Genomic DNA, 10,987 nt, shown 5'->3' on the forward strand with positions numbered 1-10,987 from the left:
GGGCTTCCTGTCCAGGCCGCCTGCAGGGCGGGCCGGCGGAGCGGGCAGGCCAGACCCGGAGCAGCACCTGCCACCTGCGGCCCGCGCCTGCTGCAGGGTTCTCTGGCGGCTGCGCGGGCGGAAAGATTTCGCTGCTGCCTGGCTCTGCGCAGGGGCAAAAGGTTTTGTGCTTTGGAAAGGAGACAGGAAACACGAAGTGTTACACTTTGCTGTTGAGCTGGGGAAAGGCAGGAGCGTTAGCTGCATCAAGTCCATCAAGGCAGAAATGGATGGCGTAGCAGACTGGCGTCCTCGCCAAATGAATTTTCAGAAAACCATTTAGCTGCACCATGACTTTAGGACTATGCTTGCTGTCAAAACACTAATATTAACTAAAGTTTTTTGTACTTTCACCATATCTGAGCCCTACATATACATTATTTCTTTTTGTTTGTTTGTTTGTTTTGTTTTCTTGGGTTTGTTTTGTTTTGTTATTTCTTTGAGTTGCCCGGGATACAGGGGAGTGGCGTCATCACAGCTCACTGCAACCTGAACTCCTGGGCTCAAGTGATCGTCCTGCCTCAGCCTCCCGAGTGGCTGGGACTACAGGCGCGAGCCACCATGCTATTTTTTTGTAGAGATGGTGTCTCGCTCTTGCTCAGGCTGGTCTTGAACCCCTGAGCTCAAGCAATCCCCCTGCCTCAGCCTTCCAAAGTTCCAGGATTACCGGCATTCCACACCTGGCTACATTATTTCTTTTAATCCTTCACCACAATCTAATGAGGTAGAAACCGCTTCTCAGATGAGGAAACTGGGACTGAGGGAGCAACACGGACGTCCAGTGGCAGAATCTTGGCCTTGCTCTGAGCCACCAGAGCGAGGTGGCCTTTTCACTCTATTGGATTAAATGCTTCTCACGGTTAAGTAGGAACATGTAATCTAGTAGAGCGGTAAAGCCAACACACTGCTGGGAAAGAAATAACAACATGCTCAAGTGTTGCACTGTGTGTTAGCGACAGTGCTCCCAGGGAAGCTGGCTGGGGAGACGGGAGCAGACAGCACGGTCAGGGCTCAAAGAGCCCCAGTCTTGGCTGCTTCTGCCACTTTCTAGATGTCTTATTTTCCTTCTGGTAGCCTCAATTTCCCCTCTAATAAAATGGGGATAATGTAGTGCTCACTTCTTAGGGAAGTCACGAGAATTAAACGAGATGCTGCCCGGTCAGCGCCCGGCGCGGTTCAGGTGCAGAGCTCGGCTGCAGGGGACGCAGCGGCCGCCTCCGGTGCTTGTGCTGCTGGGGCTGGGCTGGGGCCGGCAGGGAAGGCGTTACAGAGAGCACCCGGAAACGGCAGGTGGGGTGTGGCTAGGCAGAGACACAAAGGACATCATCTCTAACCTGAGAAGATAGGATGACAAAAAAATTAAAAAGGAAAATGAAATGCAGAAGGCTTTTCTGGGAATATTACTTCTTGTCATAAAAGCATCTTTCCAAGATAGATTGCTTCAATGACATTTAAGATTCCTGTTTCTCCTCGATTTGCCAACTCAAAGAAATCACTTTCTGTTGTGGGGCACCTATGTGTGCCCAGCGCTGTGTGGACACATGGAGCCACATGTCCCCGCAAGATCATGTATCAGCCAGTGCAGTGAGATTAGGTCTTGTTTCCCACGGATCAATGGCATGCTGTTGAGTTTCTGGGTCAGCCCCAGGGAAATTCTATAATGTACCTAAAATTCTGTAGAGTTGCGATAGAAGATGACATTGATGCAATGCTAGGAACTAAGCTAAACCAAACCAAATAAATTTAATAAGAAATTGTATAAATTTAGCAGAAAGGTTGCCAAAGGCAGATTCAATCAGGAGAAGTAATGAGATTGAAACACGGAAGAGTCTACAGATGGCAATTTCACAGTTTTAAAGACTTGTATGGTTGTTGGTTTTGTCTCTGTCGTGTCCACCTCATTTCCGGACGTCTGCCTTCTGTCTTCTCTCAGAGCTGGTCAGTCACTAGTCTCGCTCTGAGGCTTTCCAGCCAAGACTGAGGCAGCAGGAGGTGAAGTCGGGAAGGCAGTGGGTAGGCCGGGCAGAGAGGCGGGCAAGGAGGGGCTTCCTGAAGATCTGGGATGGAATTAGGAAGAGGGAGGCAGGGAAGGCAGGAACGATGGGTGAGTGTGAGCAGGTGAACATCTGGTCACAAATATAAGAAGACGCATGCAGATAAAAGGCAGTGAGGCGAGTCCGAGGGCCACCTTGCACCTCAGTCGCCAGTACGTGGACGAGACGGTGGGCCAGAGACTGCAGAAGCCAGCCCCGTCCCCTAGCCGCACGGCTCCCCCTCTCCAGCAGTGTGTCCCTTTATCCCGCCACCTGCTCTTAGAAGATGTACACACAGGAAAAAATACCTATTGTTTATATGATGGAAAATATGATTGAAAACAACTTTTAGCTCGATGCGGCTGGAAGTCTAGCACAGCCCTGGGAACACGTGCGGGATCCAGCCCCGGATGCCGGCGTCCCTGCCTTCCTCCACATCCTGGAAAAGAGGTTTCACAGGCACAGGAAGGAACTTGGATTGTCAAGTCATCGGGCAGATGTGCGACGACCAGAGAAAGAATGCTTAACAGCCTGCTTGAGGAAAAAAATAAAATACAAGACCGTGCTTCTTTAAGGTGCTACCTTTTCAGGGACCTAGAACGACCCTCCTGCCTCCCTGTATCCAGCCCTGTAATAACCATAGGTTTCCTTTAGCTGATTCAGATCTTTGATTTTTTCCTTAGTCTGTAAAAGCACTACCTGTTATCACTTTTTAAAAAGATTAATGCTCCTTTTTAAAAAAATTAATTAATGTTTTTTAATTGATACATAACTATATAAATTCATGTGGTACAGTGTGATGTTTTGATACACATACACATTGTACACTAATCAAATCACAATAGTTGGCATATCTATCTGCTACAGTTTGAATATTGGTCCCCTACAAAACTCATGTTGAAACTTAATCCCCAATGTGGCAGTATTGAGAAACGGTGCCTTTAAGAGGTGATTAGATCATGAAGGCTCAGCTCTCAGGAATAGATTAATCCATTCCTGCATTAATGGATTAATTCGTGGATTAATAGGTTAATGGATTAATGAGTTATCCTGGGAGGGGAACTGGTGGCTTTATAAGGAGGGGAAGAGAGACAAGCTAGCACGCTCAGCCCCTAGGCCATGTGACACCCTGGGCCGCTTTGGTACTGACCATGCAGTGCACCAGCCAGCGAGAAAGCTCTCACCAACTGCAGCCCCTCGACCTCAAACTCCTCAGCCTCCCTAACTGTAAGAAATAAATTTCTTCTCTTTATAAATTACCCAGTTTTAGGTACTCTGTAATAAGCAACAGAAAATAGATGAATGCACCCATCATCTCATACATTTATCATTTCTTTGTGAGAATCTTTAAAATCCTCTCTTCTAGCAATTTTGAAATATACAATTCCATATTGTTAACCATAGTCACCTACTGTGCAATAGAACACCAGAACTTATTCCTCTTAACTGCAACTTTGAACCCATTGCCAAAAAATAAAATTAATGTTCTTGATACAACATTGAAGTCTCTCTTGTTGACTTGTTTTAGAAAGTCAGACAGTGATGGTTATACAAAAGCTAGAAGGACGCTGGGCTTGGTGGCTCACGCCTGCAATTCTAGCACTTTGGGAGGCCGAGGCTGGAGGATCACTTGAGATCAGGAGTTGGAGACCAGCCAAGCAAGAGCAAGACCCCTGTCTCCACAAAAAATAGAAAAATTAGCCAGGTGTGGTGGCACACACCTCTATTTCCAGTTGTTAGAGAAATTGAGGCAGGAGCCCACCAATTTGAGGTCCTGATGAGCTACCATGATGCCTCTGCACTCTACCCAGGGCGACAGAGTGAGACCCTATCTCAATTTAAAAGAAGAAGAAACTAGGAAGGATCTCGTGAAGACAGAGAGCAGATGTGGTCACGAGAGACCAGGAAAGGCTGAGGAAGGATACAGAGAGGTTGATTAATGGACACAGAAGTATATTTGAAAAAACAGGACCTAGTGTTTGATAGATTAGTAGGGTGACTATAGTTAACATTAGTCAATTTTACATTTAAAAATAGCTAGAAGAGAATAATTCAAATGTTCCCAGAATAAAGAAAAGATAAATATTTAAGGAGGTGGATATCTCTATTACCCTGATTTGATTATATAAATATATTAAATTATCACATGTATCCCCAAAATATGTATATCTAATATGTATCAATAAAAATAAATAAATAAATGTCAAATTGAAAAAAAAACACTAAAAGGGTTTTATGTCAACAAGTACTAATAAAACTTACTTTTAGATATTGACATGCTCTGTATGAATCCTCAGGCTATCCTGAACAATTATTTTTAATCATGAACTAGAAATCTGTTTCTCAGGGTCTGCCCCATGGACCACCTCCTTCAGGATCAAGCAGGGTGGGGAGTTGACTAAAGGCCAGATGCCTGGACCTCATCACCGGTGGGCACAATAGGAATTTCTAAGGTCTACAAGTGAGATCCTGTAATTTGTACTTTAAGTAAATTCTCAGATGATTCTTGCCCATAGTAAAGTTTGAGGAGCAGGGATGGAGCACAAGAAACAGGAATTGTCGTCTGCAGTGAACAGAATGAACGGCGCGTGACACCCATGGCAGACGTGCCGGTGGCGGGAGAGTCGCTGCGCAATGTCCCCCGAGAATCGAGCGCACTAGTGCTTGCTGACTGTTGACTCACACCCTGAGGACTAAGAAAAGGATAACAACCTTTTTTAAAAAATCATATATCTTCACTCTAAGGAGATTGAATCTGCATGGTTATCACATGAGAAAAATCATTTTTAATTGCTATCTTTGTGTCAGCTTTTCCCCACATAAAACTATACATTAATAGAAAACAGCTACTCTGTCACCCTCACTGTAGCTGTTTACTACAGAGCTGTTTACTACGGTAGACAGAGCATCCCAAGTTTCCCCTGCCTGCAGTCCACAGAGCCCTTTGCCAGATTCACCAGGAAAGCCCTTGAGTGGTGGTGCTCTCCAGAGAATGGCCGTGGCTTGCTGGGACCCCCGGTGCAGGGACATGCCATCACACACCAGCTGATCAAGAATCATCAATCAAAACTAACCAAAGCATTTTTTAACTCGATGTGACTTTTTATTTTTTACATGGGAAAGATGCAAACAACTATGAACCAAGTTGCTTACATGAATTCATTGCAGAAAGAATGCCTCCATTTAGGGGAGAGAATGATGCCTCAGGCTTTTATTAAGTTAGTGATGGCTAACAACATAAAAACAACATTAAGGTGGGAAGCAGAGGTGAGAAGAACCTTTCATTTAACATTTATTATGTGCTTGATTTATGTCCTTCCATGTTCATAAGAGTAGCATTTATTAACAGGGTTGTATGATTTTGAAGTACAGTCATGTGTTGCTTACCGATGGGGATATGCTCTGAGAAATGCACTGTTAGGTGATCCCGTCATTCTGCAAACATCATAGAGAGAGCTTACTGAGCAAACCTAGATGGTCTAGCCTACTGCACACCTGGGCTGTATGGCATAGCCTGATGCCCCTAGGCTGCAAACCTTACAGCAGGCTACTGTACCGAGTGCTGCAGGCAGTTGGAACACAGTGGTAAGTATTTCTAAACGCAGAAAAAATCCAGTAAAAATATGGTATCATAATCTTATGGGACCACCATCGTATATGTGGCACATGGTTGACCAAAACATCATTTTTGCAGCACAAGACCACACTACTCTAGTTAATGTTGAAGAGAATGTAAATCTCCCGTAGGAGGAAACATTCCGGGTCGTTACCTGTCCGCCTCCCTCCGGCTCCCATCACATTCGTTTAGGCTGTTGGCACAGCGCCACATGTACCAGGCTTGCGTTGGGTTGATCTAAGCATGCACGCTTGGTTCGGCCACCAGAGTCTGAGTCCCTGGTGAAAGGAAATGTCCGTCCCTGTCCTAACTGTGTGTCCTTAGGTTCTGTATTTATTTATTTGACACCCATTAATCACAAGACCAAACTAATGGCCAAAGTTGGTGACACCTTCCCTGTGACCCAGAGCCCGTACTGCAGACCACTTCCTTGTCTCGCTCTGACACAGCAAGCCAAGATTTTCCCTGCCCTAAACCCACCCAGGGCACCAGACGGCTCGAGCCCCCGTGCCCCAGAGCCCATGTGTATCGCGCCAGCTCTCCAGTCCTGCACGGCTTTCCTGCCCGGCCTAGCCCTTCCCGTGCAAATCCCTGTCGCGGCTGAGGCCACGGCTCTCCTCTCTGCCTTCTGCCTTTTGAGCCACACGGCAGCTCCCCCGGCCCCCGGGGACAGGCAGCCACTGTCTCCCAGGGAAACTGGGAGGAGCTTTAATATTTTCTTTCAGTAGCATTGGCCTCTCTGTGTCATCGTCAGCCACAAACCAGTCCCCTGTTCACCACAACCTGGCACGGCGCCTTCAGACAGCCAGGTGACACAGCCGTCTGTGGAACTGAATTGCTAAATATCTCTGGAGTAGGGACAGTCCCTTGGGCTCACACTGTCGAAGTCCTGAGTTATGATTCCTCGCCGTTTGAGTGGAACCGCAGGTCAGCTGAGGCCAGGGGGACCAAAGGCGAAAAGATAACATGGCCAGAACTTTTAGAAAATGTCTAGGTTGTCTTGAATTCTTTGTCAATTTGCTTTAAATCTGTTGGGGTTTAAATCTGTTGGGGTTTTATTTTTGCTCTTTCCTTGTTCTACCTTAAACCCAGCTTGCCACCCTAAAACCTGTTCGTTCGCCTGTTATGTACGTGGATGATATGGGTACCAAGCAGATGGCATGCTATTTGTATGTTTTTTTTAATCACACAAAATTCAAATTTTCTAAAAGCAAATCATATCAAAACACGAAAATAAGAAAGGACAATGAGGATAATTAGTGGTTTGTAGGAAGGCCACTCATAGACTTGAAATGTAAGTCTGAGAAAAGAAAAGAAATCAAGTGACAGCTTTTCATCAGCAATAGTTGGAAAATAATCAAGAAAGTCCAAATCCAGTGTCTTATACAGCTGGGAAAATTGGTCTTGGTCTCCAAGTCCCTGGGTAACTGTTACAATGTTTCCTTTGCAATGTTGCAATGCGCCTTCTCCCTTCCTGCCCTGATAATTGAGTGAGTTTTCCCAGTTGGCTGTAAGACCCTAGGGTGCCCTGAGTCTGCACATGCCAGCACTAGAACCTCCAGCCCTGCGTGGGCACCCAGAGCAACTTCCTCATGAAAGGACAAATTGAATACAATTGTCAAGTCAGCAGGGGCCTACACGCACTTTTTAGTTTTCTCAAACTAGTGGATATTAACGACTTGTCTACATCTTTTTACAGTCTTCCCTATAGTTGTTTTTTTTTTTTTTTTTTTATTTTTTGAGACACAGTCTCGCTTTGTTGCCCAGGCTAGAGAGAGTGCGATGGCGTCAGCCTAGCTCACAGCAACCTCCAACTCCTGGGCTCAAGCAATCCTACTGCCTCAGCCTCCCGAGTAGCTGGGACTACAGGCATGTGCCACCATGCCCGGCTAATCTTTTCTATATATATTAGTTGGCCAATTAATTTCTTTCTATTTATAGTAGAGACGGGGTCTTGCTCTTGCTCAGGCTGGTTTTGAACTCCTGACCTCAAGCAATCCACCCGCCTCGGCCTCCCAGAGTGCTAGGTTCCCTATAGTTCTTGATTAGATGTGTGTATTAGAACTTTTGCTGAAACCACCAAATACCTGGAAGTTGCCATAGCTAACTAGTCACAGATGTAGTATTAAGTCCACCCCTATTTTCCCCCTCTTTAAACGGCATACACTGGACCCATCATTTTTATGTATCTTGGAACAGATGCTATTCATGAAAATAACAGTATCTGGCCCAGGGAACATTGTTTATTTGTGGTCATGTTGCGGCAGTGTGTACAGCTAGTGTTACAGCTCTTGTTACAGCTCTTATTCATTTGACCAGGGAAAGAACCGAGCGGTCAGAGAACAGCCTTTATTCTTCTACAGTAGACTCAGCACACCTGATGCTACAGCTCTCTTCGTGTCCTCCGACGTTCTCTCCCTTCCTGACCTTCTGTCCCTGCTTTTATACCCTTGGTAGGGCTCAAGAAGCGTCCAATCAACTACAAGCTTTAACATCCAATCAGCAACAGGCTTTAACATCCAATCAACAAGCCTTATCATCCAATCAAAAACAGTGGGATTCAAAAATTACCCAGTCAGGATCATGCAAGCAGCCTGGCGTGGCCGGAAATAGGCCGGGGCATGCGGGTCTCGGGGGCATGGGGGCAGCCGGGTGCTGCCGGGCCAGCCCCAGCAGCGTGCCCCTAACTGGCCACGCGCAGCACTGGCCCCCGGAGATGCGGAACTACGGGGAGGCAGCAATCAGCCGGGTCCTGGTGCCCGACATTTTCCACATCAGTCAAAGGCCACCTATTTATTTATCAGGGGCCACTTGTTCATCTGTAGGCACATGGAAATACAGGGTTATGATGGATTTTGTATATTAAACTTTTAATTAAAAATGTACATTTCCTTGCTGCTACCTCACAACAAATTGTCCTAATATCATTATTATTGTTGTTTTTACTATTCCCAGCTTTCGTAATGAATTATAACATGAACAGCTCTCTAGTGTGGGGAACCTCCCGAGATGGTGACAGGCTCAGCACTGTGTGGACAAAATCTTCGAATGTTGAAGCAACTGCAGGATGGTAAATCTGATTTTTCAGCCACGTGATATACAACTTTAAGGTCTTAATAACTGTGTGTAGGGGAATATATTAAAAGTTAAAAGACAGGTACATTTCTTACATGTAGATTTGAAACACTGGTAAAAACACAGTAAAAAAAGGTATTCCACAGACACCATTTTTAGGAAAACAAAATTCGTCATAAAGTCAGGTGACCTGAGGCTAGTATTATAGGCACTTACCTGGAATTTCAATTAAAAGTCCATGAAACGTCTATAGTGCATAATTAACTCCCACTGCTGCTCAGTATGTGCATCTATTTAGCATCACCAGTCTACCTTATGTTCCCCGCTATATTATACACTGTTTCCACTGATGTCTCAGTGTGAGTCCATGCCTTCCTGCAGCCCGAAGTTCTTATTTATCACACCAGATTGTAAGTTTCTTAATGGCAAGATACCCAACGACAACCAGCATTCACAAAATAAACTGTTAAGACTAAAAGTGTCATGGTCTGAATTGATTAAAGCACAAATCAGTAAATTTATGGATCATTTGAAACAAGTAGTGGCTAGCAGTTATTGACTAGGAACCCAGAGGTGGCCCAGAAATCTGCATTTTTAAAACAAGTTGTCTGATTCTAATGTGCACCAAAGTTTGAGAACCATGCCGTGTGACCAGTCCTAGCATTAACCTAGCAGGGACAGGTTCTCTTAGTAGCACTTGTTCACTGGCTCTGTAGATCTCATTAACTGCAAAGCAATCAGCAGCCCCATTTAGGGGCTGAATGTATTGACAATACGGTGCTCCCCAGTTTCCCTGCTTGTCAGAAGGTAACATAACCTGGAGGAAAAAGCACATGGGCTTTGGAGTCAGACAGATTTGGGTTGGATCTCAACACTGCCATTTACTGTGTGTCTTTAGGCAAATCACCTGATGTCTCTGAGCCTCAGTTTCCTTGTATAGGATGATAAACCACAGTCTGGGGATGAGGGTTAGATGAGATACTGTGTGAAGCCATTCAGTTAGGAGTCAACATTCCACAAACGTTAGCCGCTCCTTGCTGTGCCCTCCACGAAGCCCATGTGCGAGTGAGTGAGAAACACGCAAGGCACCTGGCACGGCACAGTGCTCTGCAAACAGGAGGTGTCGGCAATTTCTGTGGCTAAATATAACTTATGAGCACAGCTCTCCCACTTGGTGAAAACCATGGGAGGAAACGTTTTCTATATTCATTTGCTTTTTAGTGAGAAAAATGCTAGAGAGATAACAGATTAAGAAATTTTAGGAAGGATCATTCCACTTAGTCTTTTAATTGCAATGCAAGATTGTCTTTCTCTTCCTTTCCTCCTTCTTTTCTTCCTTCTTTCCAGAATAGTATTGCAAATAGCAGGTGCATTGTCAGGTTAAAACAAAGGATTTAGAGATTCTTAAAATGATTGAAATGCCATAGTGTTTAGTCCCGTGACCCCGAAAGGCAGATGTTTAGAGCCGTCTTCACCCTGCAAGGGAACCAAGACAGCACGAGACACCGAGACGACACTGTAATGGCGGAATTTTATTTAATGTGAAATGTGACGTCACAGAGGTTAATCTGATCACACGCTGTGTGTGTGTGTGCACACATGTGCATGCGTGTGTGACACCTGTGTGTGAAGTAGGCAATAAAAGCTAGATTTTGGAGTTTAGAAGAGTAGTCTTGGCCCAGCAATGAGGGGATAAAAAATGTGTTGATAAGCTTGACAAAAGTGCTATGGACAAAATAGCCATCTGATGCTAAATCAAGAGTGTTCTTTGAGGCATATAGCAGCATGATAAATTGGCAGGACTCTTCCTTTGGATATTGACACACATTGTACCTGTGGCTAGGACATTACTTCACTTCCTTTCACCATTCCTTCTAAGTTTGATGGGAGAATGCCAAGCAGGCACTGACCAAGCTAAAAAAGCGATGTGACCAAATTTTAAACTCACTGAAAGTTCCAGTGATTCAAGTTCAACTACACTCTGTGCACCTTGAGCTAAATTCTCTGGCCTGGACATTCAGAAACCCAACCTGGCGACCTGGGCCTGGCTCCTGTGTGTTCCCAGGCTGATGATGTCCCTCTTCCATATTGGTGGGTCTCGCAGGGGCGATGCTGACGGACACAGCTCTACACCCACCCAAACATAATGGCAATGATTTCAAAGAAAAGACAACAGGATTTCGAGCTGCCAGCAAACTCCATACGGGGGGAGAATGGAGAGAGC

Source organism: Microcebus murinus, chromosome 25 (genome assembly GCF_040939455.1).
Source record: "Microcebus murinus isolate Inina chromosome 25, M.murinus_Inina_mat1.0, whole genome shotgun sequence".
Classification (NCBI taxonomy): domain Eukaryota; kingdom Metazoa; phylum Chordata; class Mammalia; order Primates; family Cheirogaleidae; genus Microcebus; species Microcebus murinus.